The sequence below is a fragment of the Ambystoma mexicanum genome, chromosome 2q, assembly GCF_040938575.1.
Source record: "Ambystoma mexicanum isolate Mex_15411 chromosome 2q, UKY_AmexF1_1, whole genome shotgun sequence".
Taxonomy (NCBI): Eukaryota; Metazoa; Chordata; class Amphibia; order Caudata; family Ambystomatidae; genus Ambystoma; species Ambystoma mexicanum.
The window spans coordinates 1,037,187,847-1,037,209,389 of record NC_090924.1 but is presented as its reverse complement, the minus strand read 5'-3'; the positions used below and the strand labels follow the sequence as shown (position 1 = coordinate 1,037,209,389).

The 21,543-nt window shown below is 41.4% G+C and overlaps 1 protein-coding gene across 1 annotated transcript in view; it reads right to left on the bottom strand.

The window, feature by feature from the left end:
* Positions 1–21,543, bottom strand: part of OLAH (oleoyl-ACP hydrolase) — a 545,979-nt gene that overhangs the window by 451,261 nt on the left and 73,175 nt on the right. The gene's annotated exons all lie outside the window — the stretch shown is intronic.

Below are 21,543 nucleotides of genomic sequence, written 5' to 3'. Positions count from 1 at the left end.
ATCTTTAATTTATGTATCACTTAGCAAAGAAAGTAATGCTCAATACTGCACTGCTCCTTTTTTCACCTGCTCGCCCCCAAACATTTGAATGTATGTTTTACCTTTGCTGATAATACTGTACTACTGACTACTTTCGCCACCACCTGTTTCACTGACAGATGCATCTGGGACGTGTGAAAGTTCTCAAATGAGACAGCACCCACCTTGGAACAACACGTACGTTGGTCACCTCTGACAGGGGAAATACATCTCATATCCAAATCATGTCTCCAAACACACTCTATTAGAAAGGAATTATTTTAATGGAGGATTTGTTATGTGTAATGTCTGCCGACAGAACTTCTGCCTGGCGTGTGGCAAGGACAGTGAGTAGGGCCAGTTTATCACATGCCATGATGTTCCCCAAGTCTCCCCATGGGGCGAGATCAAAGAAAATTAAACTTTAAGATAAGTAGCGCTGCCCACTTTGGTAAATGAAAGCAAAAAAAAAAATCACATTTGTGGTATGTGCACCTTCACAGTGACGTCTGCTGGGCTACAAACAGAAAGGGCTGAGGCAAAGGGGATCGTTAGATTCCATCTGGGGAGAAATCGTCGATTTTTGTTCATCTTATTTTGCTGCAAATGTATGTGGAGGGTGGGATTGGGCAATAAAAAAGCTAGAGGGGGCTCAATGTATACATTTTCAGTAAAATGTCCTACAAAAAAATATAATTCAATGAATTCTCCATCCATGAAAATACATAGAACCAATGCAAAGTGGTGGCACATGAAGAACTGATGGTAAGAGACTCTGGCAGTCCCAGGTCCCTGGATTAGCAGCGCCGGTGTTTGCCCTGCTAATGGGGCGGGTTTGCAGCCATGTCCAATTCGGTTGGGGATCTGAAGGGTGCTGCCCAAAGGGGACGGGGAGGAAGTAGCGAAAGCAAACAACATGAAAAAAGAATTTGAGGCACAGGTAGAGGGGCAACACTCGGCGAGTGGGCGAGGCAGGAGACAAACGAAGAAAGCCCTACAAAAAGGAACAGGAAAAGGGAGCACTGGGGTGAATGGAAGGTCCGCCATTCAATGTTTGGAGTGGATGTGGGGCAGGAGCCCCATTGATGCGAGGCAGTGCAGCCAAGCAGGTGAGCTAAAAGGCTGTACAGGAAAGACCTAGAATGCCAGCTCTTAGCCTATTAAAAAGCACCAAATGTTATTTTTTAGTTCCAGTGGGGTTCATTTATAGCAAACGGCTAATATGAGGGCGAATATGAAATACACGAGCAAACATTAATTCATAAAAAGTACAGGATCAATGCATTTCAAAATATACAACACAGACACACACCTGAGCTTAGCTGAGATGGCTTTCTAAGTCAACACTCTCCGTTCTTCGAGAGGAATTTCCGTGGCCTTTTGGGGGTAGAAAGCATCCTCCTGACTTTCCACACACACTGCGTCAGCTGAGGTTCTAGCATACAAACGCCTTATTTGTTTCTGTTTGAAGTGCTGCCATGCTATGGGAGGGGGTCACCTTGATAGAGTTGATTCACTCTCAAGGAAAGGGTATGCAATATACCTGGCAATGCTACCCTCGATGGCCAAAACTATAGCTGTCAACAATTAGCCTGCTCTGTCTGAGCGGGGGAGGGAATTGGGTTATTTGGGTTTTGAAAGAAGTGCTGGTGTCATTGGTTCAGATGTGGAAGGAGGGTGAAGGGACCTTCACCCGGATGGGTTGTCTCCCATGAATAAACTAGGGCTTTCCAGGTATTGACCAAAATACAGAAACTAGGATTATATAGACACTCAATACTCATAGAAATACACAGGAATAGACTATGCTGAATCGGTTCTACCTTATCTTAACAACGTAAATTACTTTGCCCTACCCGTCACCACCACCTCTACCCCCAACATTACTTCCACATCAAGTAATTTTAACAAACTAAATTACCTCAAAGAAATGAACTTCGTTAGAACGACGGCATACCTGCTGAATCAAACAAGGACTATTATGTTATTTCCTGGCACCAGAAACATTATGGGATTTATAATGTAAACCTTAGCACAGTCTTTAGAGCAGGTACCATAGTAACTTAGGCCTCAGCCTGCTCCCAGCAACTACCAATGCCCTGCCGGGCTCAGCAGTTCATGTTTTTTTGGTATCCATTTACACACATTCACTGAAACTGATCCTCATGCAGATATCTGTATGAAAAAGAATGTATAACAAGTCGCTCATCGCTTTAGGTGAGAATAGGTTAAAAAGAAAGAAAAAAAACGGTCAACTGTTTCTGCCTTGAATGTACCATGGGTACTGCACGTACTAACTGGAGTGAAATGATTATGGGCCTCATTCTGAGTTTTCCAGTAATTCTGCAGTAAGTACATTACCACCACACTTTGAGCTTAACATGAGATTCAGAATGGTGGGATGGCTGCGTTAGTCCCATCTTAGAAGTCAAAAGGAGGCCACGAGGAGTTTGCCAAATTTATTTTGAGCAGTAAATCTACCAATTTTTTAGGTTAAATTGAGGATTTATCTCCGGCATCACGTCAAGGTCATAGTTTGGAATTACTGCCACTTTTACACCGTCAAACTCACAATGAGAACCCAGGTGCTTTAGTGTTTGAAAATGGCAGGCTTTTGTGTGTTGTGGCCAGAGCACGCAAGAGTAGGAGCATCAACCAACCCCACTGAACTACAAGGAGACACTTAGTGGAAACATGCTAGATCTCACAGAGATGAACTGGGGTCAAAGAAGTGACTCGATGATAGATTTAAAACTGCAACAAAAAAAAAAATCCAATTCGTGGATCCCTTTACAAAATGCTGCTTAAACTCTTCTCTCCCCTTCCAGTCCCCAAACGAGTACCACTTCATAAGAATGCCAGGTCAATCTCTTTGTGGCCCTAACTAACCCACTGTAGACCTTCATTTCGACAGGCTAGTGCCTTTTGGGCTGCAAGGCTTGGACGTTGATCTGGCTTTCCAGAATGTAAAATCTCGTCCGTTTTCCCAATCCAATTCTTTAAAAAGGTAGCAATCCAACAGCGTTTTCTTTTTTGAGGCTTAGGATAGTGTCATATGAGTCCGTTATGTATTTCAGTGGTAGTTGTCTGCCTTTGTGCATCGCCGCGATTCATTCGCGACTAGTGAGCCGTGTTACCTGGGTTAAGTTACCTGGGTTAACTGCCCAGTATTTGGGACAGTCACATCATGCACCATTTTTCATCACGCAATGTAGCGCCCGAGAGCCCTTTGTACTATAAGGACTGGTTTAAAAATCTGTGTACCTCAGAGTCATGCTAATTTATACTCGGTTATCATTCCTTTCCATTTAGATGATGTATGGATATATCTTCATTGAACTACACCCCGCTAACGAGAAAGTGGACTTTTTCCTGCTGCATTAAGAGCATTTCTGGTGCTGTTTTATTAACATTGCCAATACCTAATTCGAAATGAGGTTGGTCACTCGTCTAAAGTGAGGTGAGTCACCCTAGCCAAGAGGGAATATTTCCACTATACCCACTGTTATTTTAGGTGTATGATTGTCATGTCCCTCTTAGGCATTGATGTGCCCCAGTCTCTCTGGCCTCAACGACTGTGGCTTTAACCAGTTGGTTGTCTGCTTCTTTGTGCTGAAATATATGACTACTTGATGCAAGGTTAGTCGCGGACTTCCACCCCATTGGTTCAACTTTTATGAAACACACTGGTCCATCGGTATGGTGTCTTACTTATTTCACCTCATCTGCTTCCGGTGCTACCTTTACTTCAGCATAGGACACAGATTTTTGGTCTCACTAACCCTCTTGCACTGGGAAATGAGTTGCACCATCTTGAATTGATGTGCGGCAGCGTTTCCCTAAAAATATATAAACACTTGTGGTGTGCAAGTCGTTTTTTGCAGGTGCATATATAAGAAGCCCGGTTCTTTTTTTAGTGTGCTTGATTTCCATGTTGTTTGAATAGGCTAGTGCACTAATCATCTCTGTGCACATTCCTTTTTAGTATATATCCATGATATTTGTGATCTCATCTTTGATGTCCTGCGTGTTAGTCTTAGCAATGCACATAGATGGCGCAAGTTATGGTTGCTTAGCTTACTATAATGGGGCAATGTGCAGTGGTGTTTGGTTGCACTGTGAAGTGTTACATGCCTTTAGTGAATTTTTTTTACTGAACGTACATATATATGTATGGCAGGGAAGGTAAAGAAAGGGGCTAAACAAGTGATGTTGTCATTGATGTCATCATTGACATTTGAGATGACATCTTTCATAGTCTGGGTGTTAAGTGTTAGCAGTGCACAGGGGTGGTGGCAGGGTTGGGGACTTAGTTTACCATAACTGTTGAATTTCAGGGGTTTTTCGGTTTTAATTTGAAGCATAAAGGGGAGGGGGAAAGTATTTTTTAGTGAAGTGTACAGGTTTTTGTTGGGGCAACTTAACCATAACGTCCCCTCAACAAAGTTTTTTTTTGTAGTGAATTGCACTGGTTTTTGGGAGGGCAACTCAACCCTAACGGCCCTTTTCAAAGTGTGTTTTGTAGGGAAATGTACAGGTTTTTGGAAGGTGGAATTTAAGCATGAAATTGTGGCAATGAAGTTGGTGAGCAGAATATGCACTGTAATCATGTGATTTTGAGAGATAAGTAGTATAATCTATGTACGTGCCATACATTTAACATAGAACATTCAGAACCCCCTCCCTATTGACTTTAGAAAGGGACGGACTGAGCGCCTGTTTGCGGACGGGGGCGGACAGGATCAACATTACCCAAAGAGGCGGGGGGCATCTGAAAATGTACTATTGTCTTACACAAAGTGTGAAACAGTGAAGGGCATAAATATATTGTAAGTAGTAATAAGTAAATATGGAAACCTGAAGGTAGGAAATGGAAACGACATTTAATAATCATGTAGAATGAAGTGGATGGTACCAAAGTACCAACAAAAAAAAGAAAGGATGCCACCACTGTAGTCACTTCACAGAAACTCGGCAGCCTGGAACGATAGAGGTCGGACGCATTTGGAAGAACCGAGATTACAGAAAAAGAGTGAGTGCAGGTCATTTTTTTGAAGTGGGTGTGGTTTTTTTGGTATGTGGTGCAGAAATAATAATTTCTTTCTGTTGTTTTGACTCAGAAATGGCTAGTACTTTGGAGTGGCTGGAGGTGCATTTCCCGAAGGAGGAAATGTCTGAAGACAGTGACAATGGTACAGATTGGTCTGCATATGGAGAATAGTGACCAGTATTTTATAGGCATTTAACGTGTGGTATTTCATTTTTCAACAGACCAGGAAAAAAAAAGAGGAAAGGGCAACAGACGAGATAGAAGAAGACAGAATTAAAAGGATAGAGTCGAAAATGGATGTTTTGAACGCCAATTTTCAAAGTTTACGGGAGTTTGTGGAGGACGTTGTGAGAGAAAGTTCAGTACCATTGCCCCACCTGCACCTGCCCTGCTTCTCCATTCCCTAGTGGCCCATCCCCAAACCTGCAACAGGGAAATAGACGTTTCGACGAAGTATCCATCCCTTCTTCCCCTCACAAATCTTCCCCTCAAAACCAGACCGTGTGGTTTCTTTAGAATGATGTGTGTTTTTGTGTATATAGTAAACGGTTTTTTACAGTAGTTGTAGAGATAGAGTATGCGTTTAAATTTTTTTTAAAAAAAAAAAAAGACGTGAAATGTTCGCGAACAGCGCGCCTGTTCGACCTATCCGCAAGCAATGGAATGTGGGTGCTGTGTAATGCCAAGTAAGATGGATGTGAGACAGCACCATCTTTTCACAATGTGCGTACATAAACAGAAAGGGGTGTCCAAAGGATATACTAACTCGGCGTACCACTTGGGAACGAGATAATACATGGTGGTAGAACACACAAGATGTCTGGAATGGGTGTAAATGAGTAGAAAGGGAGTGTTTGAAGGACAGTATAGCGGTTCGTATTGGGCGCAGTCAAAATGGTGCCGTACGTAGAACAGGCACGGTGGGCAGCAAGGTTGTAGGCAAACAAAATGGAGTTGTCCTAAGGACACTGGAACTGTCCGTACAGTGAACATAGCATGCAAGCACATGCGCAGTACAAACAAAAGGATTGGCAACATTGCACCAGTTCCTAACTGTCCGTCTCACTTGTGTCGCACTTTGAAGTACTTTGAGAACCCGAACACTGTCCGTAGGACACTTGTGCGCATGCGCATGTGTGATTCTTTGCATTTGCTGTCCAGGGGTCTTTCATGAAGGGGGAGGATGTGTTGAGGACGTTGGCTTGTGACCGCACCTACGCTGAGCCTGGGGACTAGTTTCTGCGGTTTGTGTGCTTCCACAACACTAAAAATTAACTTGTAGACACAAGGCAAAGTATTGTGGAGTGAAAAATGTAATTTCACACATCCCAAACAATAGGCCACCTCAGGAGTTGCTGTGTAAAATTGAGTGTACCGTTTTGAAAGGATGAAGATGGTCACGAGGCAACCCCTTCAGAAGGCCACACCCCCGGAGCGCATCTTCATTGTCCTTCTAGCTATAGCAGATAGAGGTGCGTTGCCTTTACTGCTGTAGTGGCGAAAAGGAAACAAATTACTATAGCTTCCATGGCTGCTGCTGGGTTATTAGCCTCTGCACCTCTGCCAAACCTGCAACCATCACCACCTCACCAAGGGCCTGCAGAGGGATATTTGGGTGAGGATGTAGAGATTGAGGAAGAAGAGGAGGAAGAGAATGAAGTGGAGGAACTGCGCACTAGGAGCACTCGCCGGGAGTCGTGGGTGTGGCGGTTGTTTTCCATTTATGGGAATGTACCAAAAGCACGTGCGAACCTGGTGAAGTGTAACCAGTGCGATGTGGTGTTGAGTCGCAGGAGATTTGGAGCGTACAGTTTTGGTACGACAACCATGAAGCGCCACCTCACTTCGTTCCACACTGCGGACATTTGCAAGGTGGTGTCATGTGAATTGCGTAGTCGTTTGAGTTCCTCCACAGCATCCTCGGAATCCGATCCTCCCACCACAAGAGACACTCATGTGGGGGAGCGCCTCCCTCCAGCTGCTTCACAAGCCATTCGCAATGCTGTGGACCCTTACCTTTCGAAGGTGACAGTAGTGTGCACGTATTGTGATGCAGTACTCTGCAGTGGTTGAGAGTCTTCGAAGTGCTTTTGAGGCTGCAGTCAGCGAGCACCAGAAGATTTGCTCCTTACCTAAATAAAGATCACCCTGAATATGCATCTGTTCAGTTGCCCTTTCTTATCCCCGTGGCTGGTGTCCCTTCCTTATCCTCCTCTCGCCTCTTCTCCTAGTGTGTGGAGTGCTGTTAATCAATGAACGTAAAAACAACAAAAATGACAGAAAAGGCTCCTTTCAGAGCCGCCTTTCTCAGTGTAGCACTAGAACTATGAAGTGAAGGCCCTAGAGCCCTGCGGAGTTCATCAAAAATTTGCGGACAGTCGTAGAGGACAAAAAGGCAGGGTGCAAGCGGAGCAAACGCAATAAAGTGTACATTGCATTGGGAGTAAGTGGCGGCTCTGAAAAAAGCCTTTTGGTGGTGTGTTGTGTGGGTTGAAACGGAGTGGATTGGGTGAAACGGATTGTCAGATAGGTTAGTGTGATTGCAAAAGAGGGCGCAATGCATTTTGTATATTGTGAAGAAACATCTGATTGCCTGCATATGTGAGGTGGACTCCATCTCTGCGGAAAATGAAATTGCTACAATAATGTTTTCATTGTGTAAAGAGGACATACCAAGATCTCTTAAAAAGGCACACACAGCCTTATTCACATTGCGTCTTGCTTTCTCCATTTGTGGACCAAATGCAGAAGAACGCAACCATATTGGTCTTTGGGCAATACGGGAAAAAAGTATTTGACAATTTGGAAACATGTCCATGAGCTTCGCAAGTCCTTCCTTCATGGCAAATTGTAAAGAAATCCAGATACATGGCCTAAACTGTTTCCGCCACAATGAATGATGAGTATATCTGGAGGACGCTCTCTCTGTAAAGTAACACAAAGAGGCACCAAGTCCAGCCATCTAATGCCGCGCAACCCATGCCAGTGCACTTCCGCATGTGGAAATCCGAGATTTGTAGATAAACTGCAGCTTTCAGCATGCACCTTCAACCAATGTATCCATGAGTCTCCCACAATCCAGACAATCTGTTTTCGAGCATGGAAAGCCATGGCTTTGTGGTGTCCTGTGAGGGAGAAGACGGTCCTACTAAAGTACGTTGGTCAGAACACACCTACTGAACTTTATGGACCAATCCCTAGCGCCGCTCATTCTCATGCTGCTCCACCCTTCAGTCCCCGGTGGTGATATGTGCTGGCAGTTAACTACCGCCATGTTCGTGGACATGTAGAGGAGCAGAGCGTGACTATGGTAAATTAAAGTACCAGTCCCTTTTTCCCCTTAAAGGTAGGCTCTGAGAAGAGCCGTTGTTTTTTTTATTTTTGCCCACATGTCGTACAGACATGTGGTATTTTATGCATTTATTTGTAGTTTTTGTCCTTGCTTTACTCTTGCAAACATTACAGAACCTTCTCTAAAGCAAGCCTTATGTTCCAAAAGAACATCGCATTTCCCAAAGAGGATAGTGCAACGCCATCTCCTTCAAAGTAATGCGCATTGCTGGGAGCAATGTTATCGTGGCCACAAAAAAACATACCAACTCGCAGCATGAATGCATGCATGCCGCGATTGATGATGCACCTCCCGATGCTTTGATCTGGACAGAAAACAGAAGTGTTGGTCCATTGTAATCTGGGGAGTAAAGCAGAAAAAATAACTTTGGATGTTGGGAAGATGGTCATTATTGCTTCAACCAACTGTGCCACATCTGCCAACAAAGTATGTGAAGTCAGCTATCCCAAGTGGCAAGCACTGTAGTGCAAAATTACCACATGAGGAGTGGTCATTCTATGCATGTCTCTGCAAACTTGCAGAATTGCCGCAGCATTGGCATCAGTGTCAGCACTCCAGACCACCTCCACTCCTCGCACATCAAAATGGTGTACCACATGCCTACTCTCGGCATAGTGTTGTAAGCCTTGCACAAAAATGTCTCAGAGCAGCAAAACACCGACCCTCTGCACCTCTGCCATTTTCAGTGTGTGCACCGTCTTTCGACACAAAAGAGTAATGTGAACATCTGATTGGCTGATGGCTACAGTCGGCTTTCCATGCAGGATTAGCTGTAGAAACACATATGTGACACGCCCTACCAGCGGACAAGCATTGCCTACGTGCGGCACGTAACTCTTACCCTGTCCTTCCACCCTTTCTACAGCAGTACCAAGCGACACAACTAGGTGGACGCACAATCAGACACCAATCACATAGAACCTCGCCAATTTTAACCCTGTCATCATCATTGCGCACTTCAAAATTACTGTCGATGATTCTTAATGGAAATCGCATACCATTGCAAAGCACCTACTTCACAAGCTACTGTGCAAGGATTGTGAATTTCTACGTACAGCTCTATGCATGACCACATGCATCAGTATAGAGTGCAGGTATGTTCATTCTAATCAGAGTACATGTGGAAGCCTTATAATGTAAAATAGATAAAATAATGTCAGTAAATTTCCATAGGAAGCACATAACGCTCCCCCTTGTAAAGTGCAAGAATGCCGATTTGCCATTAACAATTTGCACGACTGATTGCTTTCTTCTGCATAACCTGTACATACGTTGCAAGCATGCCCATTTAGGCATCGCTCTCAACCATTTTTGTGTGAAGTGCGGATGAAATGAGCCGATTTTGTTTTTGGCGGGTGACACGCCCATTGGAATGAATGGCCATGCAGGAGGCTTGGCGAGTGAGTCTGCCCTTTACAAGGCGGGTGACACCCGGCAAAAGCGTGTGAGTTCAGAAGTATAATTTAGGGCAGACCTTAATTTTGTATGTGAAAATGGCGCAGTTCTGTCCTCTGTACTGCCAACAGTAATGCTACTTGCAATGTGATCGTATGACAATACTAATCACTCCCGATTGTGGTGCTGACATGTCCTTCGGAGCGTCTCCCGATTTTTGGACATTGTGCTTTAAGAAGTACAAAAACTTTGCCCATCTACTACGTTGCCCTATCACTTACAAACCTCTCTCCTATGCATAGTACACTTTGTAAAGAACAAGGCATTTCCAAACCCCTAAAAAAATAAAAGGGATATTTTGAAGGACTTTGAAGTACCGTATTGAAAGTAGTATACAAAGAGTGCGCAGAGAGAAGTGAAATGTGCACGTGGATTGGGTTGAAACATGAAAGATGAATCGTGTGACGAAAGAAGTACAAGTAAAGGCTGCAGTATCATGACGTCTGCAAACACACAAAGTAATTGATATCGTTTTTTAATTCACATTGAAGACTACTCTCCTGAGAATCAACAACATCTACACTGCAGACGACATATCCGAAGAAACCTTGGCATCTTCCACAAAAAAGTAAGTACAGTACAACCTTCATATTGTAACTTCTCCTTAAAGAGGCTTTGTGGGTTATTGGTTTACTTTGGGCACCAAAGGAAGCATTCATTTGTAAACCATTCTGCCTACAAATATACAATTATAGGACAAAGATTAACAGGTGGAATGGATTACAAATGGCTGTGTGCTTGGTACTGAAATGACATAGGAAATCCGTAGAAGGTTAGATTGTCAAAATAAGTGGCGGTAGCAAGTATTTTCCATTTTGGTTATTAATAATGGTTCTCGGCACAAGTAGGGCACTGTGTACTCTCATCTAAAGCACACTGTACTTCTATGCAAACAGTAAAGTAGCCTTACCAAATGATAGTTGGAGGTCACTGTGCGTTGACACACCGTGCCAAAGAGTTTCCCCATCACACTTAGGCACACAGCACACATACATTGGACAACAGACCAAAGAATATTTCTTTTTTCTCAACAGACACCAAAGAATGCCTACCAAAAAGCAGCTCCGTAGAAAGGAACACAGAATTAGAGCAAATAAAAATAAAAGGTACCCAATGTAAGCATCCACCGGTTGTAGAGTTAGGGGAGAATCTTGGTACAAACCACCTAATGCAATTGGGTGACATAATAAAAGAAGTCTCAACTACCGAAACTGTACGTCCTCCATCAAAAAATATCACAAAACACAGAAATGATGTCAAAGAAATGGCTGCCAGTACAGCTAACAATGTTCCTAATAATCCTGATAGTGTAAGAAGAACCCATAGTAAAAAAAAGTATTTTAGCAAAAATGTTTCGTCACAGAGTCCTTCAGAATTTACTAAGAAGAGGAACAAAGTCATCCTCGCCCCTTAAAACGTACTGTAGAAAGTTAATTCTGCAAGAACTCGTGGACAGCGCAATCCTTCTCAAAAGGAAGTTGTTCATATTAGTGTTAAAAAGGATGAAAGCACTAACAAAAGTAAGTACCAAACTACAAATGAAACTCAGCAATAAACGGAATGTGAACAAAAATAATTTTTTGCATGTTTGTGGTGGTGAATGTAGTCGCACAACAACCACAGAGCCATATTTCGATGAAGAAGCATACAAACAAAATCAAACAAACACAATTGCCATCCATAGCAGTGGACGTGGGTATGAGAAAATCAATACTATCATCATGGAACAAGAAACACTGCTTACAAAATTGGCTTCAGAAAACTCAGAATAACCTCTCGATTCAGCAGACCACACCGTCCAGTATACAAATGGCCATGCACATCAATGTGTGCTATTCCAAATGAAGCTTTCAAATCTTTACGTGTGTTCCTCACTCAATATGTAAAAGGTAAAGACAAAAGTAAAATCAAAGTGCTGCAAAATATGGATATTTGTGTAGTGCGAAAACACACAGGACTAAGAGGACATTCACTAGCCTGCATTTCTGGGCCTATTTGCAAACGTACCTTCCATGATATCAAAAGAATATCAGTACATCATTCTAAAGTAAGAAATTTAGTGTATAAAATATATTGTGCAAAAAGTCCAGCTTCAGAATTAGGCAATTTAAATACCACTCTTCTGCATGGTACACCCAAATACTTACAAGAAGAAATGGACCGTATTCAGAAAAAGTATTTTGGAAGTGAGAGCCACGTAGAAAATGCAAGTTTTAGAGCATAGTAGCGACAATTCTGCACATAGCAACCTTCTATTACACACATACAGAAAAGAAATACTAACATTTAAAAGGTCATCGGCCGAAGTACCAAACCAGGTTTGTGTATGTTGCCGCAGAACGTTTTACAAAAGGAACACAAAAAATGTGGACATAGCATACAAAATAGAAACCAATGAAGACTCTAAATGGTTTGAATTAGCTTTGTACCTTTTAGCTGAAAGCAAATATGAAGAAACTGAACGTCTAATATGTTGCAGTTAGTGTACTGCAAAATTAGACAACAACCACACTCCTTCACGTGCAATTACAAATAATTTGGAATTGTTTGCATTACCAAAAATCCTGCAACAGCTCAATTTGTATGAGAGCATAATAATTCAAACCGTTCACCCATTTCAAGCAATTCTACGCTTTCATCAAAAACAGCAAATTTACCTCCCTCTGAATTGGTGAAAGGCATTCGTGGCAAAGTAGTGTACTTGCCATTAGATCTAACGGGAAATGTACACACTCTAGGAGTGGAACGTTCAATAGAGCATTCTTTAATAGTATTGATAAATGGAGTACCAACAAAGGACAAACAAATTTGGCAACAATTAGTAGACTTACACAAAGTTACACAAGCATTGCAATATCTAAAAGACAACAATGAGTACTACAAGGAAATAAATATTGATGAAAGCTTAAGGCAAGCAACTGAAATAATTCAAGAGCCATCAGAAACTGGACAATTCGAACTTCTGGATCGAGCTACAGTATCCACTCTGTTAGACCATTACACAATTCATCCATTGCATTCCAATGAAAGTATAGATGATGCACTAGAAACTTACCAAATGCGACAAACCAAAGGGTCACCAATGAGTATTTGGGAAAAAAGTAGAGAAGCACGTGCTTTTCCACTGCTATTTCCTACTGGCAAAGGTGGGAGGTACGATGATAGACCCACTCAGATTGGGGCATCAGAATACCGCTCATTACGAATGTATTCCCAAGATCCACATTTTGTCTAAATCTAGGAATACATATTCCACCTACTGTACGAAAGTGAATTAGCAGCACTATGTTATGGAGTTGCACACATTCTTAAATCAGGAGCGCACTTTCAAAATATGTAAGCTACGCCGTTAATACAAAAAAGTACAAGAAAAAGATGAGGTTTTACAATCAAGTATAACAAATTTGTTTGCAAACATGCACGGTACAAAGGAATACTGGTTTAGAAGGCACGGAGACGTGCGTTGCATGATCAGAAACCTTGGACCACCAACTTGGTTTGTTACGTTAAGTTATGTAGAATACGCATGGGAAGATTTGCATGAGTTCCTACGCATAGCAAACAGCAACAAAAACAACAGAGAACCTTGCTCTCTAGATCCAGCTAATGTCTCAAGATATTTCCATCATCGTTTCATTGCAATGCTACACTTTATTTGCAATAAAAGTGTTCCTCCCCTTGGAGAAGTGCAACACTTCTTTTGGAGAAAAGAATATCAAGCGAGAGGAGCACCACGTATTCACATGCTGTTATGGATCAAAGGTGCACCGAAATTTGGCCACGACCATGATAGCACTGTTTTGCAGCTTATCCAAAAATATGTCACATGTGAAATCCCTTCACAACAGAGTCATAGTGAGCTGCATGGGCAGATTTTACAATTTCAAAGACACAGATGTGGCAAATATTGTCGCCGTAAATACAAAAACAAAGATAAATACTATACCAAATGCCCCTTTGGTTTCCCCAGACCAGTTACAGAAACAGGTCAAGTAAACAACTTCATGTCTTCAGTTCGACATAGTGTTAAAGGTAAATCACCTAAAAACACGTATTACATAAAAGTAGTGAAGAATCAAAATATATCAATGATTATAATGCAATCATTGCCCTATCATGGAATGCAAGCATAGATGTGCAGTACATTGCAGACAATTCAACTGCTGTTGCACAATATGTTACAGCCTACTTAACAAAAGCAGAAAAAACAGAGCTTCAAGACCTCTGGGATGACCTAGCATCAGACAAAACATTATCACAGAAATTGTACAGCCTAGGCATAAAAGTGCTCTCTCAGAGAATGTGGGGACTATGAAGCGGTAGATCGTTTAACTGACACTGTACGGAAAATCAGACAACATAGTATGGCTCAGTGTTGGTCCTGCAAAATCTAGAAAAAGAGGGCTAAAATCATATGTGGACATAGAAACTATTGCCAGAAATGATCCCACCAGCCAAGACATTCTGAAAAACAATTTACTGGACACATACTATCCGAACAGGAGTACTACTCTGGAAAGCATGTGTCTGTACCACATAGCTCAAAACTTTGCATACAAAAATAATGTAAAACCCGATTAAAGTAAACATAGATATAGAGTGACCGATTGTGAAGGGAGCTTTGTGAAACTAACCAAACAAAGCTTAATTAATCATGTGAAGTTGTCATTAAAAACTCAGAACTATATTACATGTCTCTTTTACAACTTTTCATACCATGGAGAAAAGAGGAAGACATACTAGATAATTATGAGTGCTATGAAGATGCTTTCAAAGCAAATGAAAGCACCATCACCGATGTTAACATTACGCAGTACAAAACAATGTTACACAATGAGCAGCAACAAGAAGAAGAAATTCAGGCCCAAATAGATAAAGACTCTTCTGACCGTAGTCAACCTTCTGTAACAGGAAGTCAAGAGCCATTAGGACAACCACTGATAGCAAATGAGGCTGAAGTTGCCATAGCAGAAGTAGAAAACACCATGTATCAGTATCAAGAAAATACAGAGGACTTAACTGTGCAACAAGGAAAACTTATCAACGATCAGCGCACCATTTTTGAAGAGGTAACAAAACAAATTGTGCATGGCGTACAGCACGAAAATAAAGAATGTACCTGCCAAAATTACAAACCTATATTGCTGTACGTCAGTGAGGAAGCTGGATCAGGGAAAACATTCTTAATCAAAATTATTAGCAAGTTCCTGCAGCAATTGACAAACAACAAGCTGTTGTTACAGCCCCCACAGGTTTAGCGGCCTACAACATAGGCGGTATGACTTTACACCGATTACTACTGCTTCCAGTAGCGCATCAAAATAAGTTAGAATACTACAAACTTTCTGCAGAACCTGCAATGGAATTATGGAGAGTATTGAAGCAAATGAAAATGCTACTAATAGATGAAGTGAGCATGGTCTCCAATCTAATGTTGGCTTTGATTCATCTCAGATTGCAAGAAGTACTTAAAAGTAATAAGGAAGAACTCTTTGCTGGGAAACACATTATCATTTTCGGAGATCTTCTACAATTGACACCAGTAAAAGGTGAAACGATTTTTAAAACCTTAGGCCACAAACTCTCCCGGAAAACTGTTGGTAGCATAGGTAATGTTAACCTTTGGCAACATTTCCAATACAGAGAATTAACTGAGAACATGCGGCAATCTGCAGATCTCACTTATGCCAACATCTTAAAAAGTATTAGAGTTGGTGTATTATCGCAAGAAAAAGCGGAATATACATGCACTTTATGGCGATAATGCATGCGCAACTGATGTTATGGAACAAATAGTGCACACAAATGTCAATTGTATGGCCTTAATGCCAACTCTTGCAAGCTGTTTCAAATTCAATGAAACAATGCTAAAGAAAGAAATGCAAGCAATAATAAAAATTGGCGCCACAGACAAACTAGACGTACATGGTTTGACGGTACCCATGTGTGAGCAAGCCACAACAAGACTAAATAGTTTAGAACATTCAATCTCCAACACAGCTGGGTTGGAAAAAGTATTGAAATTATCATTAAATTGTAGAGTAATGCTTAAACGCAACCTTGACGTAGAGCAAGGGCTAGTTAATGGAGCACTGGGCACAGTTGTTGGCTTTCAATCATACCCACGTGATAACAGCATTCAGTTTGTAAATATTCGCTTTGATAAAGTTTCAGAATTAAAAAGGATAGGGCGCTCAATGGCTCGATTCCTTCTCTTCAAAGGCATGTATGTACGTAGAGAGCAATTTTCTCTAACTCTTGCATATGCAGTTACCATTCATAAATCCCAAGGTCTTACCCTAGATAAAGCATTGATAGAAATAGGAAAGACAGTGTTTAAGGAAGGCATGAGCTACGTAGCATTATCACGCTTACGTACACTTGGTCTTTTGTTAATTAACTTATATTCAAGTAAAGTGAAAGCTGATATTCCTTGTATTCTAGAATACAATAGATTGCGTTCACTGTACACCCCTCATCTGAAACAATACCCTGTTTCAGATAAAGTGAAAAGAGGTAAAAGAAAAGTAAATGAAACAGAAATGCAACAGAATGCAACAGGAAATTCTGCAAAAAAAAGAAAAGAAGCTTAAGTTTTATTAATTGCCGCAAACATAGAAGAACCTATTAGGGAATGTGAACCAGACACGTCGGCAAAGAAGCAACAGAAAAACCGAAAAATGCACTCAGGTACAGAACTTGCTGGCCCATTCAAATTTACAAATGAAAGTGGGTTAAGTTGCTATGCAAATGTTGCAATGAATATTCTATTTCAATTGCCACCAATTGTTAACAATATTTACCTGCACAGCACAGACCAATTGTGTTTGCAAATGTTAGTACTGCATAGAAATACAACAAGCAATCCTGACAACACATACAGTGTTTATGGAGTAAGGCAACAATTGGACGGCTGTGCTGGAATGGTGAGATTCACTATGAACTCACAAGAAGATCCACAAGAATTTCTAATGTACATACTAGTAGTATTGGAAAACAAAACTATACCTGTAAATGGAATCTTCCAAAGTTCGTACATGTGGGAACATGCATGCACTCTCTGTAACAAAGTGATACAGGAAGAAATCCCAAATGAACGATTTGTGTATATTTCCAAACCAAATTGTCAGAGCATTCTTTTTCAGCAACTTGTACAAAATGCAAACCATGACAGATTATGTAGTATTTGCAATTCAGACATCGCTTTACCTTACTGATACAATCACAAAGTGCCTACATAATACTTATGCTTCTACGTTATAATGCAGATGGCACCAAAAACAACTGCAAACTAACTGTATTTACGCACGGTCAAGTGTCACTTGGAAAGAAAACCTTTACAACAGTAGGAATAATCTACCATGCAGGAGCTACAACCAATGCAGGTCACTACACCGCATACATTAAAAAGAATTGTGGATGGTTTGAATGTAATGATAGCACCATTACTCTAAAGCAGAGGTTGCCAGCTAACCTAACAAATGCGTATTTAATGTTCTTTAAGCCACAATTTATGAAATAAGGTGCTCTTCAAAATTGTGAACAAAGTGAAAGACTACAAACAGTTGGAATACGCCCACAGGTATCCAACTACCCAACAGGATGGAAGAATGACACAAATAAATGATTATCACAGATTGTTCGAAAACCAATGTACAGGCAGAATACACCTATACGTATCCAACTGTAGTTGTAAATGGGCAGGAAGGCAACAAAGAAAACATTAATGGGAAAGATACAGGAAACAGGACATGTCAACGACACAAATGAATAAGTATCGAAAATCTGTAGGAACAAATGCAGTTTGAATACGCCTACAGGTATCTAACTGTTGATAAAAATGGGCAGGTAGGCAACAAACATAACATTGATCAGAAAAATGAAGAACGCACTGAAAGGACAAAATTAAGTACTTAGTTGCATAAGAAATGAAGGTTTTTTTTAATCCCACAAGGATTTTTTCCCCCAGACCCAAGGATTAGAAAAGCAAACACAGAAACTGAGCGCAGTGCGCAGTACACTGGTTTGTAAAGTAAAAATGAGGGTCTAAAAAAAAAATTAAACTGTCTATTAAGCAATGTGGTAAATGTGGAAAATCTGCAAATATTAACACACCTTTTTCTTTCATCACAGAAATGGAAAAAGTGATACTACCGTCAAGTACGAAAACCAAACACAAAAAAATGTTTTTGCATTCTAAACAAAGTAAGGAGTAAGTATATTGCCAGGCATTTTCTACACTCACCTAATGTGTGGTAGTAATATGCTGCAGTGCCTGTAGGCTGGCCTTTTGTCTGCAGTGAGTAACCTACCACCTACGCCTTACAAACAAGTTGCAAGGAGTACTGGTCCTATCCACAACCATCACTGCATATGTGAAACATGGTCCTTGTAAAGTAGCTGCTTATAAATTTACTTTTCGGACCATCGTCTGCAGCCATGAAGTGAAGAAACTAGGGCATCAAAACAACGAGAATCCACCACACCCATATTAACTTGGAACTCCACTGCTTAGGACTTCAGTATTGTATGCATGGGCTTTAACCATGCACCCAAGACTGCAGGGTCTCCCCACAACCACCTCGGTGATGTGTGGTAGTGGGGGTTATTCTATAGGTGTGTTATCCTGCTGTACCTCTGCCCAGAGGCTTCCCTCCTAGGTGTAGGTCTGTAGATCTTACATGAGATGGGTGTGCAGAGTCTTCCAAGTGTAGTACTTACCACTTTCTTGTTGGGGGCATGGGCTTCGGTCATGGACCCAACACTGCACGCGCTCCCCACAACTTGTCAATGAAAATGCAACACAAGGGGTATATGCATTGTTAGCACATGTTACGGTGGTTATGGCCAGGGCCTAGAGTCTTGGAAGTAAGGTCTTTGGCTTTCGGCCGACAGCCATGCATCCAAGACTCTAGGCCCTGGCCACAACCACCGTAGCATGTGCCAACTATGGCAGAATACTAATGAAGACAATAATAGCCATTGGAAACAGTAATGCACGTGTCCCTACAAATCTAACAACTCCCCCGTGCACAGCACGGGCTGAAATACTGACCCTATTGGACCCCCTCATTTTCTGTGCATACAAGGAGGCCACAGAACATACATCATAAAGTATGTATAAGTGTATTATTGGGTGCATGGCCTTCGGCCTTGCACCCAAAAGAGCAGGATGTCCCCACAACCACCTCTTTGTTTTTGGGTACATGGCCTTCGGCCATGCACCCAACACTGCACGCACTCTCCACAACTTGCCAATGAAAATGCAACACAAGGGGTGTATGCATGGTTGGCACATGCTACGGTGGTTGGGGCCAGGGCCTAGAGTCTTGGAAGTAAGACCTTCGGCCAACGGCCATGCATCCAACACTCTAGGCCCTGGCCACAACCACTGTAGCATGTGCCAACCATGGCAGTCTACTAATGAATATAATAATAGGCATTGGAAACAGTAATGTACTCACAGCATGTATGCAATTTCAATGTTCCCCAACACCAGACATGTCGGTACAAATGTAACAACTCCCCTGTGCAATATACAGCCTCAAATACTGCCCTTATTGGACCCCTCCTTTTCTGTGCGTACAAGGAGGCTGTAGAACATACGTCAGTAAGTAGGTATAAGTGTACTGTGCGTACAAGATGTTCATACACATTAGATCATGACGACCGACCCTCAGAACAAGTGCATTAATCACCCATATGTGAAGACTGTAGCCCCTGGCCACTACCACCGTAGCATGTGCCACCCATGGCGGCGTACTAATGATGGTAATAGGCATTACGAAAAACAATACGGTCACGGCATGTTGTCAATTTCAATGTTGCCTACCTATATCCGTGTGCTTTCAAGAGATACAAATTTCCTATCCACTACATGCAGTCAAGTGTTACAAATGTCCTGCCCACTATATGGACTGAAGTGCTATAGTTAACCCCCACATTTACTGTACGTACAAGGTGTCCATAGAAAGTACATCATGACGGCCGAGGAACAAATGCATAGATCACCCATTTCTTACTGTGTGAACCTTTCCCAATGCTCTGTGCCACAGCAAAATAGGGTAATGAAAAAAGTATGTGTACGCTGTTTGTTACTCCGCTTTCCGCCGATCGAAGATGTCGGGCGCATTCAAACCATCTGACGCAGAAGACGTTTCGCAGCAGCCAATGGACAGACGTTGCGTGTATGCGGTCATGACGGCAGCCCTTAGCCAATCGGTTTCTTGTTCGTCGAACGAATAGGGAAGTGTGACCGCGGAGCGAACATAGATATCTATATCAGACCTACTTTTTCATAATTATAAATGAACGAACTGCATGAATAGTGACAAAATTTACAAAAGCACACTTTCTGGACCAAGCCCCTTTAACTGCCGCAGATTTCGTCAAAATCCGTCCAGCGGTTTCACCTGTAGCCGTGCGCAAACTTTTTCCCCCATTCAGTCTATGGGAAAAAAAAGATGTTTTGGGACCCCCCTATAACTCCCCTCCCCCTGGACGATTTCTCACCAAACTTTACAAAAGAATTCAGAGTGCCCCCATATACGTTTTTTTGCAAAGTTTGGTGAGGATTCATCCAGGAGGAGCACAGTTATAAGCCGCCCAAAAAGTGCTATATATATATATATATATATATATATATATATAATAGGTTTTGTACATTGAATATACTTTATTAAATAAGTGTTAGCTGAGACCATTAGAAGGTCCTATTACACATCTAATGTATTTTGGTATAGTTTTAGAAGTCAGTTGATGGATGAGTGGTGCTGAATGTGGACGAATGAGTGAATGTTTCACTGTCTGTTCTTTAGATTGGTATGTTTTTAATGGTAGGTTTCCTGCAATGTAAATAAAATTGTTGACTAATATGGGATTAACTCACTCTTTAAACATTGTGTATCAAGTTAAATACATTTTTGAAACTTTATTAAAAATGAATGCCCTCTGGACAATTTTTTCTGTATAAATCCGGTACGCTAATACCCTGGTCCAGAGCGTAGGGTCTTCTGCGCCTTTCAGATATCGATATATTCAGCCCATGGCTGTGCAGGTTAGTTAACTATCTTTTCTATATCCTGTTGAGGAGTTTTTACATTCACCATTTTCTTTCCCAGAGCGAGATCTGTTGCACCTTTGTCGGTGTTTAGTAGAACCATGGTGAATCCGATACAATCTCCTTTACGGAGGCACAAATAGCAGAATTAATTGACCCTTATTTTTTGAGAACTTACAATTGCCCCATCAAGACAATACTACCTCAAGTGAAACATTACTTAGGCTTAAAAAGAAACAATTTCATACAGATATGCATGGGCATGTACTGAAGGAATACTTAAAATCAAGTATTTTACCACAAGGACTACAAGGTAAGATTATCCCTCGTCTCTTTTTTGATGACAGTGAATATAAGATTGCATTAATTCAGGTGGCTACTAAATGCAGCCATGACCTGTTGGTTTTAACTTTGCAAAATAACAAACATTGGCAGAACAAGAAAATTCTTTTCTCACTAATGTTTTGATAACTGAAGCAAAACAGAAACTTCAACAGATAGAGAAATAATTTCAGGAATTCAAAAGAATATTGAAAAAAAGACCCATAAACTTAAGAAAGATATCTCTTTGTTAAAAAAAAGCATGTTTACCCGTATTTAGCAGAGGAT